Here is an 11,166-nt window from a genome sequence, read left to right as displayed (position 1 = left end):
CTGTCCTCCAGCTTGGAGCATTTTAAAGTGTGGAGGGGTTGTTCTCTGAAATGCTTTGTCTGTATTTTGTTACAGCAGATGGCAGAATGACGAAGTAATCACAGATGTGGTGTAAAAAAACCAAGCAATATGAGGATAACAAAAAACTTTCCCGGGAAAGTCGGCCACTTGCTACCACTGTGGGTCCCTGCAGTTCTGGGCAGGTGACTTCAGAATTCAGCAATGACAAGCCTAATTTAACGGTTTGGCTAATCTCTGGGGCGGGGGGGCGGGGGGGGCGGGGGGAAAGGAGTCTTTTTTTTTTCCCGCAGCACGTTACATTCATGAGCTGGATCGTTTTCTTTCCTTTCCTTTTTTTTCTTGTCCCTTTGAGTTTTTGTTTGTTTGTTTGTTATGGTAATCTCTAGCTGCTTTGGCACCTCTGATGAACAATGAATGGTAATGCTTTGCATGAATGTCCCCAAATATAGATTTCTCCTTTGTTTTAGAATTCAGCTTTGAAGCCAGTGGAGCCTGAAAGCCATACTTTCATCACAGAACTGGCCTTTTGATTTCATGACCTCATGTTTCTGGACATTTTGATCACAGGGTTCTATTTTGGAGCTCTTATCCACACAATAGATGAGATCATGACCAGGCTGATTGAGAAGTGGCTATGTACATGACAACAAAGAGATAATGAGGCAGCCTTGTGCCATCTTTGCATCCACCTTCACACATCTCCTGTTCTGATTTCATCTTGAGTTGCATGATCAAGGGCTGGTGATCAAGTTTTGCTTTCTGCATGTCCAAGGGTTCAGATGTCCAGAATATCCTGTAATGCTTAGGTTTGGGAGTGACCCTAAATATGATCTCATTCCAACACCTCTGCCATGGGCAGGGACACCTTCCACTAGACCAGGTTTCTCAGAGCCACATCCAGCCTGTACTTGAGCACTTCCAGGGATGATCTTTGGCAAGAGGAGAATTTCTCAGTTCACATTAACATGTCTTGTGCGAACCTGGGTATACCTTCTGTAAAAGGCTGCTATGGTTTCAGCGTTGGCCCTCTCCAAAACACAGTACATTGTCACTTTCCACCTGTGTCACAGGGAGCAAATGGAGTCATTGACAGACCAGTCATTGACAGGCCAGCTCCCCCCCTCCATCCAGGGGAGACTACTAAGGAGGCAGGTAACATGGTCCTTTTCTCTAAACAAAAATATTCCTATGGAGGGTGTGAGGAAAGCAAAGGAAATGCTGAAACATGCAGGGAGTCAGAGCTGTTGGGAGGTAAACATCTTGCAGAGATTTTGGAAAGCGAGGGAAAATTCAGCTGTTCAACTGTAGCATCAGATGAAAGGCTCTTTCCTGCTATGATAAGGGTTAAATAAATACCATTAGATCATCTGTAGCAGTAATTCAAAAGCAAAATGAACCTTTATTAATTGGGGTTAATTCCTCTGTGTTGATGAGGAGTTAACCACACTCGCTGGGCACAAATGATGAAGCCTTGCTCTCAGTTACCCTGTGGTAGCCCCTGTTTTCAGCACTCAGGACTATGAAGCCATTAAGTGACGGCCAAATTTGGCTCAGAAAGTACCAAATCCACATTGAATGAAGGAGGGGAGCCCACGTTGGAAGCATTATCCACCACACAAAACAAGCCCAGTTTTTAACATGAGTTCATAAAAATTTCTCATTACTTTGTCCAGTTCCAGGGATTTAAGTTTTAAAATAAATTTTGAACTGTCTAGTATGAGCAGTACACATATATTTAGCAGCAATTTACAAAAGAAAAGAACCCTGTAAATGGAAATATGCAGCGAAATACTGTGTCCAGCACTGCAAATAACCTCTGTTGATTCTTATTTATTTCTCAGTGTCTCAGAGAAGAATTTAATACAAATCTTGGTTTTGTTTTACTCACCACATTTTGTAGAATAATCACCTCAAGTTACTGCTTGTAGAGGTTTGTGGTGTGCAATCTTTGTAGACAATGAAGTAGAAACATGGCTGTAAAGCTGCTGAGCAATGTAAGAGTTGCAAGTCCCACACTTGCACAGCAGAGAGTGAAAACAAACGTGAAAATAACAGAATTGGTTTCTCAGGCTCAGAGAGATTAAATATGTTTTAAAATATCAAATGACAGCTTCTTTCAAGTTATTACAAATATTTCAAGTCAGATTTGTATATGACACAACCCACTGCTCACATGGAGCATAATTTTTGTAATCTTTGTTATTGCACAAATCTACTCAATGTGATTCCCATTAAGTTCAGAAAACAGAAATTTGCTCATTTCCACACTGCTGACAGAGCATTCAGAATATGCCCAACAGATGAGCCAAATCTCAGGTCAGAGCATAATCCCTGAGTTTATGTCCTAAGGATAAAACTACCAGGAAGGAATTTTTTTTTCTGCAGAGAGTGAGACTTCAGCTGCCACATTCACAGTGTCTATGCCATGCTATCACATGTTTGAAGACTTTAGGAGGAAGAATCTGGTCAGCTGGAGAGTTGATGGGAAGAAGAAGAAGTGGGAGATGGATGGGACAATAATTATTACATGACCTCCTTGAAAACTACATCCCACAAACATTTAAAATGCAGCCCTCAGGATCCTTCTGATCTCAGGATCTGACTCAGAGGCATTTATTCCTTAGGTCAATAATCCTGGATTCCTGAGACTTGGCATCGGGACATGGTACTTATCCTAGGCGGGGGTAAAGGTGAAAAAAACCCCTTCTCCCACCATAATCAGATAACAGCAATTATGGAAGAGGGCATTCTCATGGGAACAGTTTTGTCTCAAAATCCCATGGCTTTTTTAATTTTTTTTTCTGCAGAAATGGAAGATATGGGTTTCTGAGAAAGAGCCTTCTGCCTGTAGTTTTCTCAGAGGGATATGAGGGCACTGGAGAACAGAACTTAGGGAGAAAGAGGAAAATTCTCATTGAGCAGAGTTTTTCAGTGACCTATTTTACCTTCACTACAAAATTATGTGGTGAAGTTTCCTGACAGAGACCCAGATACAGGGAGAATTTGCATGTGAGTGACAATGAAAAGCATCTCAGTACAGAATCTGGATTGAAGAGAGGAGCTCAGAAATCCCCGTGGCTCCTTCCTCTCTTTTCCTGAATGCCCAGGGAGATTCAAGGGTGTCAATGGCACAAAAACGGAGAGCAGTGACAGAATAGCAGCAGAACACACTTCTCCATTCACAACAGTCAGGCAAAGGCAGGACAAAGACAACTCCATCATTGCAGAGGCTGATCCAGGGCATTCCCTTCATCTCCCTCCATGGGATCTCAAGGAGAAGGATCCATAATGCCATTTCATGAACAAACTTTAAGAAATATCAAGCCAGCGCTGCAATGGTCTGGACTCGGTCCACACAAAATGAAAGGCAAAATCTGGTGGGATTTTTTAGCAGTAATTGCTGTTGAACAGTATATTGGAATCCAGAATGTACAGGAAAAAATTCTATGAATAGTGAAAAGTATCTAAGTCACATACAGAACTAATAAATACTCAGCTTTATTCTGATCTCGTGCAGGTTTAATGTCTGACTTCAGTGGGATCAGTCCCAGATTTTACTGATACAATAAAGCTTGGAATTACATCTGTGACATTTGAAAGCAGGTGGTGGGCTCTGTGAGAGATCAGACTCTCAATTTCTGTGTGCCATATTGCTGCTGCCCCATGAAATTCGGTGATGGATGCCGATGGAATTATTTAATGGGATAGATTATAGGACCTACACTTCCATGCTTTAAATTACCTCTGCCCTGCTCAGAGAGATATTGTTGACAGCTCTCAGACTGACTCAATGCAGCTCACCAGGCACCCTAGGGGTTTTCCATGCCACCAGCTAAGCAATCTTTCCTGAGAACCACAATGCAGAGAATTCAACATCAGCTGTGATTCTTGCTTCAGATGGAACTTCAGTGGTTTGGTTTTGTTCGAACAAATGATGAGAAATTAAAGTTAGATGTGCAGGTACTGGCATTCAGAATTAAATTCTGAAATCCGTAACTACTGCCAGCACAAGAACGCTGTGAGATGAAGGTAGCATGTACACACTGCAGGCTCAGTGAAGATGCTCTTGTTCAGAAACAAAACTGTTTTAGGCAACAGCAGTATATTTGGAGCAAAGACAAAGATCCTAGTCCTGTTGAACAGTGATGCCCAAGCGAGTTTCTTTTTAGTTCACCAGAGACTTTATGGTTTTGGCTTTCCCAGGCATTTTTAGTAGGTATTATTGAGCATAATTAGCATGATAAAATTTGCTACATTACAAACATTCCAGAACTACAACCTGAAATAAAATGAAACGGCAGATCATGGTTAAGCATCATGTCCTGAATTTTGAAGCCTCCACCGGCCTCCAATAATGGCTCAGTTTGCAAATACGGCTTGACTTCGTGGCTAGGAAAATTTCCTTGAGATTTTTCTCTTCATATGATTTTCCATAAAATCTTCATAAATACCAGAGATTTTACAGTGTCTAAACATAATCTGAAGTGTCCACTTCTGTCAGCCCTGAGGTCATCCATTCTCTCATGAAGAGCTTACTAAATATTCCATTGCCCCAAGCAATGGTTTGCTCAGTGGGAACAGTGCAGACTCCATGAGTGAATAGCTACATTTTAGGAGGTGTGAATACAAACAATAACACAAAAGCTGATATCAAGAAATTCACTGGAAAGCCAGAACTGGAGCTTAAAAAAACCTCCAACTTTAGCAGAGAAAAGCAGAAAATGACGAAAAACAAAATCCAGAAGTTTGCAAACTTAGGGAAAAAAATAAGCTGACCTTTGATAATAGCAGTAATTGGGTTTTTTTTCCCTAGAAGGTTCATCCCCCTCTGCCTTGCAAAATCCATTCATTTCCCAACAAAATAAAATATAACAGCTTGAGCTGAAATTCTGCTGTCAGGGAGATTTTTGTCCTTAAAGCACTTAGTGGGTCTCTGCTAATAGTGTCTGTAGGATTGGTTTATAGATTCATTCTCAAAAAAAAAAAAAAAAAAAAACCAAAAAAACCACCCCATAACCACAATCAGGATTTACTGAGAGACAGTTCCATAGCTTGATCTGCATTAAAGTGGATTTAATTCACTCTAACTGCTTGTGTAAGTCTTGATCCAAAATAACCCATAATAAGTTCATGTCCAGTTTTAAAGGAAAAAGAGCTGTCAAGAAGTTGGTAAGATTAACCACATGCTTAAAACTGAGCCCATGCTCAAATGTTTTTAGGGATCAGGGTAATAAGATTAATTAGTGATTTTATTCCTGGAACTTACAGTTGTTCACTAAGAAAACCCCAAATGGAACAATAATATGATCAAGCCCCTTAGTTCCCATCCTACAAATTTTTCTTTAAACTCCCAGGGTAGAAGAAGTACAAAAGATAATCTGTTAGCATTTAAGGCTTGATCCAAAAACCATGGAAATCTGCAAAAAGCTTCAAAAAACTTCTAATGGGTCCTGAGTTATGTGCTTGATAATTGAACCATGATCAATAAAACAACATGGATTTATAGGGTAATGAACAGAACACAACAAAAAAACTGATCATTCATTGTTTTTAGAAATCAAAGCACAAAAATTAGCAGCAAAGTGTTTGGCAGCACTTCACAAATTCTTCCTTGAAAAAGTCATTCACATTGTCTGTACAGGGTACTGGGGAAAGGGAAGTCAGTTACATGCAGAGATAACTGGGAATGCCAGGGGGAAAAGTCATTGTATGGATAACTGTGGGAACAGCTTTAGACCTAGGGTGAAGTTATCGAGGCCACTTGAGGGACTGAGGTGCTCACATCAATGTCTGAAGGCAAATTGAACACTTCCCTCCAAGTGAGGGGTTTGAGAGCGGCACTTTCTAAAAGATGCTGAGGAAACAGAAAATCTTTCAGGTAATGATCTCCTTGACCTGCTTGAAGGCTGCTACAACTGCAGGTGAATTTATCCCTCCTACCATCCATATACCCCATCAAGCAAGTTGCTACAATAAAGTCCTACGCTTTTCCAAGTCCTTGCTAGACAGCTCCAAAAATTTATGGGAAATTTAGAGCAAACACACAGACTTAAATGCAGTTTAATGTCATCCTTGATGTCAGGGTAGGTGAGATCCTTCACTGTGGAGGTCCAGAGGTGCTAAAAGAAAAGAACCAGTATCTGTCACTGCAGCTGGCAAACTGCTGTCAGGACAGCACTAACACTTGCCTTCACACCTCTCTTCCCTCACAGCTAACTTCTTGTTCTGTTCTTATTAGTTCTCCAGATGAATTTACTAGTCTGTCAATCAAATGTGGAGGGCTCTGAGGAATGGTGGCCAAAACCAGACTGTGAGATGAATTTTTTGGCCAGCTGGAAACAGCTTGGATGCTGCAGGATGGGCACCCCTGTCTTAGGGAATGGTGAATTCCATCAAAGACTTAAAAAGAAGGACAAATAAGGATATAGACTCATTTTCTGTCAGGATCACAATCTTATTTGCAGACCACTTTGTCTGTCTCCTGATCCAACATGCACTGACAGGCTAAAAGTAGGAACTACCTATGAGGAGAAAGGGGGTTGGGCTGAATGAGAGGGATTTTTGGGACTGATGGAGTGAAGCGCCCAGAAAACCTGAGTCTAGCACTTAATGGAATTAATTTTCCCTTAAAATAGTAAAAAATAGAATTTCTCATCACATGTAAATATACATTTATATAGTTATTGATTCCCTTTTACCTCATGTGAGTTTTAATTTTTTTTTTTTTTATGGACCTACTCTGTAATTCCAGAAGCCTCCAATGGGCTGGAAGACTTGTCCCTAGTATAGGTTACCTACAAATCCCAGCATTTCAAATTAAGATATTCTGTAAAGGGGAAGTCCCAGGTGCTTTCAGTGCAAGTGTGAGCTCTGAAAATGAAGTTAAAGCTGTCAACACTGACCAAAAATAAAAGAGCTCATAGGACAGGGATGGAAATCCCAGGACAAATGGCTTCAAATGAGGGAGAAGAGAGAGCAAGGAGGAGGGAAGAGACAACTCCTTTGGATGTTTGGCAGCGGTGACAAAATGCCAATCCTCAAATGTGCAGTTTGCAATAGAGATGATGAATTGGGTGCAAGACAATGACCCATTGCTGGGCTGGGCAGGTGACAAGATCAACCAGTCTGGAAGACTGACCAAGATTAAGTGTTAGCTGGTGCCAAGGAGCTGCAGGCCACCCACACAGATCAAGTGGGAAAGCGCTAATGGGAAAGACATTTTGGGAGTTAAAAATATAACCAGTTCCTTAATCTGGGAAGACAGAGCTGTAAAATAACAGCTGGACAGCAAGGCAGAACAAAGTTCTCCTCCATGGTCGAGTGAAAGGTGGTTGAATGGAAAGGCACCGTCTGCTTGATCAGTACAGGCCCTCAGCCAGGATGGCTACATGTGGAGAAAGGCAGGGCCACATTCCTCTGAGATGGCAGCACAGCTCTGTCCCACAGGCCAGGGCAGCAGTCTTCAAAGTAACAATGAAATATTAGACGTTTTAAAAGGATTTCCCACTATATTGATGTTGTTCCTATAACACAAGCCAAGGAGTAGGAAGGCAGCACATCAAAACACATTTGCATGCACTTGGGAACAGGCATCCCTTCTGCACCAGACAATGATTTCTACCACCTGTAAAGGCAATATTTGGGCTGCAAGTACATAGAAAAATCTTCCTACAGCACCTGCGCCAAAAGGCAGCTGAGAAAGCAGCCTCCATTGCTGATGGTGTTTGAAGGAATTCACAAAACCCAGGGGCATGTCAGATCCTGCAGGGATGAGCACTCCCATTCTGCCCCAGTGTCCAGCTGAAGCATTTCCACTGCTCTAAGGACAAAACCTGGCCCCACCATTTAGAACTGCTGCGACTGTCCATGAGCCAGTAGTGCCCTGGGGCCGAGAAGGTCAGTGGTGTCCTGTGGTAGATTGGGAGGAGCATTGCCAGCAGGTCAGGTGGTGATCCTGCCCCTCTGCCCAGCCCTGTGTGGCACATCTGCAGTGTTGTGTCCAGTCCTGGGCTCCTCAGGACAGCAGGGACATGGAGCTCCTGGAGCAGGGCCAGTGGAGGCTGCAGAGATGATTCAGGGCCTGGAGCATCTCTGGCAGGGAAAGGCTGAGGGAGCTGGGGCTGTCCAGCCTGGAGAGGAGCCCCAGCTGAGAGGGGCCTCAGCCCTGGGTGTCCCTGTGTGTAGGGAGGGTCAGAGCAGGGCCCAGGCTCTGCTCCAGGGGCCCAGCAATGGCACCAGAGGAATGGGCAAGGGAGGTAGAACTTCTTCCCAGTGCAGTGACTGAGCACTGAACAGATTGTCCAGAGAGGGTGTGGAGTCTCCTCACTGGGGATATTCCAGACCCCTCTGGACACAATCCTGTGCTGTGGGATGGCCCTGCTGGAGTAGAGAGGCAAGACCAGCTGCCCCACTGTGGTCCCTTCCAGCCTGAGCCATCCTGGGATTTTGAGATTCTGTATGGGCAGTGGTGGGCCCAAGGCAGAGCACAGACTGAAGTGCGCTACAATTCAGGATTACAGAGCTCTCCTTGTCAGTTCAGAAGCACAACCCACACAAGGCAGGCACAATGTAGCCACAGCTCTTGCAAGGGGTTAAATACTCATCTGTCAGTAGCACCTCTGCTGAAAACACTCTTAGCACTTCCCAAGCATCACATTTTGTAGTAGCACAGGACACAGGCAACTGATTCTGTCTGCATCTCTGCACTCTGCTTTCTGCCAGCTTGGCGTTCCCCACCCTTTCTCCTTTTAGATTTTTTTTTTCCAGACTGTGGTACTTGACAAATTAAGAACAGGGACAGCTTCTGCAGTTTTCTCTCTTACAGTCTTAACAGCTCTTCCTAAATCCCCTGCAAAGCTTGGAAGAGGCACAAAGCAGAAAATGACTGTCATCTTGCAGTGTAATTGGCTGCTTTGTGATGTAATAGCCACTACTCACATTTTTCCCTGGGATAAGCTGTTGGCATTCCGGAAGAAAAGGGTAGATTCCTGAGCTTATGTATGAATTTCCTGCAGGCTAACCACATTCATAGAAAAAGATTCTGTAGATTATTCCCTGCTGTTATATCTTTTTGTAGGCAAGCCTGTCAGCTCTTTCAATTAAAACTTTTGTTTTCTGATGGAAATCAGGCTTCCAAATTCACTTCCTTTTCTTGTAAATACTACTCTTTATTATTTCAAAGTTATTATTTCAGTATACTCGTTATCACAGTATTATTACGTATTACTCTTCAGGAACTAGTTTTAAACCATTCAGTGGCATCTAGATTTTTAGCTGACATAATATGGGATGTATCAAGGGTGTCAACATTCAGTGCTGCTGTTTAGTGACTCAGTGCATGACAGAGGTCTGAGAAATGACATTTGTTTGACACATCACATTTCCTTCACCTACCGTGCCTCTTACTACCTTCAGCTAATACCTCTGCCTTATATTTTCAAATCCAAGACTACTGCAAAATGAATTTTATTTATGCAATAAACAGAGCACCTGTCTGGCAGGTTTAAAGCATGTACCACTGACAGTGAAACTGCCTGAGCTACAGAGAAAAACAAAAATACCCATTCAGATTGCAAAAGAAAGAGCCTTCAGAAGTCTCCTTAATCAGTGTACTCTGGTAAAGTGCTGCATCCTGGAACAGAACCTGCTCTTCAGTAAAAAAGAACAGAGACAATTTTTCAAAGCTATGGACATTCATACCACAAACAACATGTTACACCATTTTTACCATGATCAAACATAAAAGAAAAGACAGACTTACCTCTGGTGAGGCTTTTTGTGAGCTGCAGAGGTGGAAGGAGAGGTATGTGGAAAAGCAGGACAGGGACTAACCAGAACAGGCACCCAACAGTCAGCACTTGCAAAATGGCTACGGGAAGACTGGAGCCGTTCATCCCTGCAAGACTTAAAGGGACAGATTTCCACAAGCACACTGGGACAAAAGCCTCTGGAAGAACACAATTCCCCACTGGGAGAAGGCAGGCCCTGGTACTGGAAACACTGAAGCATGTCTTTAAGCATGTGAAAACTGCTGTGGACTTCAGTCTGTGCAGCTCTGCACAAGCCTGCACGACTCGATTTACTGACGTGAACAAAGTTACCCAGGGAGGGCATGCTCCAGCAGAGTACTTCTTACAACTCCGTCACAGAAGGAGTGAGGTGCCATCACTGCTGAGTTACTCTGAAGGGTGCTAAGACAGAAGTCCAGAAAGGAAAGAAAATAAAATAAACAAAATGCATCCTAAAAAAATCTCAAGTTGTTGCGACAAACATTACTCATGTATTCACCCTGATATTTCTAGTTTGTTTTTTCAGCATGATACCCACAATAGATGCCCATCTAATTGAAACATTTCGAAAGCACTTTAAACTGCTCAAAACAAGTGAAAATAACTCCAGTTACAGATTTACAGCTCCCCTCTCCTCTATGGCGAATTACTGTGTCAAATATTTTACAGTGAGAGCAGAAACACCCCAATGACAGGGCACACGAGATTGTGAAGACACCAAATCAGTATCAGTGGGATTCAAAGGAGTTTCCCCTTAGCTTTGCTGCCCAACATTGTCACAGCATGGCTGCATGGACAACTGGAGCCTCTATGTTGTCTCCAGACCTTTGTCCACCACAAAGGCCCCTAAAACAGCACATATGATGAACCTTTTCCATCATGAGAGGTGGCATCATGACTTTGGGACAGTCACGAGGGGATTTCCACAGTTGTGGGACATGAATAGGCAACACATTTGGGCTCAGACTTGGTCTGAAGCAGCTCTTCTGCATCTTCTGCATCATAGAACCATAGAATCACAGAATCATAGACCCATAGAATCATAAAATCATGGAGTGGTTTGGGTTGGAAGGAACATTAATGATCATCTTGTTCCAACCTTCCTGGGAAAAAAAAAGATATTATGTTGCTGATGGGATTTATTTGCTCATATTGGATCATATAACTAATTAAATGCTCAAAGAATTGAAACCCTGGTGGTTTTTTCATATTTTCCCCTGTGATTAGGAGCTAATTTTAGCTGTTTTACCAATGCCATCATTTTCCTCCTGACACTGAGGTTACTCTATGCTCTGCTCATGTTTCCACAAATATGAAATCAACATTAGGGTCAATGTTGGAAATATTTTACTTTGTA

General features: G+C 42.7%; 1 long non-coding RNA gene across 1 annotated transcript in view; it reads right to left on the bottom strand.

Moving 5' to 3' along the window:
* LOC115948546 overlaps positions 1–9,879 on the bottom strand; it is a 30,660-nt gene extending 20,781 nt beyond the window's left edge. The window contains exon 1 of the long non-coding RNA XR_004082360.1: positions 9,782–9,879. This is a non-coding gene — a long non-coding RNA (uncharacterized LOC115948546). The remainder of the gene's footprint in view (positions 1–9,781) is intronic.
* Positions 9,880–11,166: the final 1,287 nt, after the last annotated feature.

Source organism: Geospiza fortis, unplaced genomic scaffold (genome assembly GCF_000277835.1).
Source record: "Geospiza fortis unplaced genomic scaffold, GeoFor_1.0 scaffold164, whole genome shotgun sequence".
Lineage (NCBI taxonomy): Eukaryota > Metazoa > Chordata > Aves > Passeriformes > Thraupidae > Geospiza > Geospiza fortis.
The sequence above is the reverse complement of the archived record's forward strand: the minus strand, read 5'-3'. Positions and strand labels throughout refer to the sequence as shown.